Raw genomic sequence first — 559 nt, 5'->3', positions numbered from 1 at the left:
CTGAATTTATGTCCTTGTACCAGTCACAGACTGTTCAGAGTTTTCTTTGGGTTTTTCTCTAAATAGTTATCTGAGATTATATTGATAAACTTTTCAAAGAGCCATCTAGCTGAATGTCAGTAGTCTGTAAATATCCACTATGCTCGCTGTGTTGCATACCTATGATGGGTCTAACCATTTGCAGTGGGCTTATTTTGCTCTCTGATTAGGTGAACATGTAGGTGCTTCTTATGTGATTACTTCCATGTGCAAATTTAAAAAATTGTCTCCCTGCCACTTACCAGGCAACTGCAAATTTCTTTTCATGAAAAATCATGTCAGTAAAATTGAATTACATAAGTGATTTAGAAATGCCAAACACATAATTTAAAGACACAAAAGAGCATTCCAAGGCTCCCCTACCTATCCATCAGTCTACCAATGATAACGAAAGGAGGCGGCTGAATTTTGTTCCAGTGTTAGCAAAAGATATAATCTAAACTCTTTGGGTAAATCCTTTAACAAGCTTTTTTTTTTTTTAGTGTCTTTTGAACTACAGGATTTTCTTGAAATCATATTA

This window comes from Anomalospiza imberbis, chromosome Z (assembly GCF_031753505.1).
Source record: "Anomalospiza imberbis isolate Cuckoo-Finch-1a 21T00152 chromosome Z, ASM3175350v1, whole genome shotgun sequence".
Classification (NCBI taxonomy): domain Eukaryota; kingdom Metazoa; phylum Chordata; class Aves; order Passeriformes; family Viduidae; genus Anomalospiza; species Anomalospiza imberbis.
The sequence above is the reverse complement of the archived record's forward strand: the minus strand, read 5'-3'. Positions refer to the sequence as shown.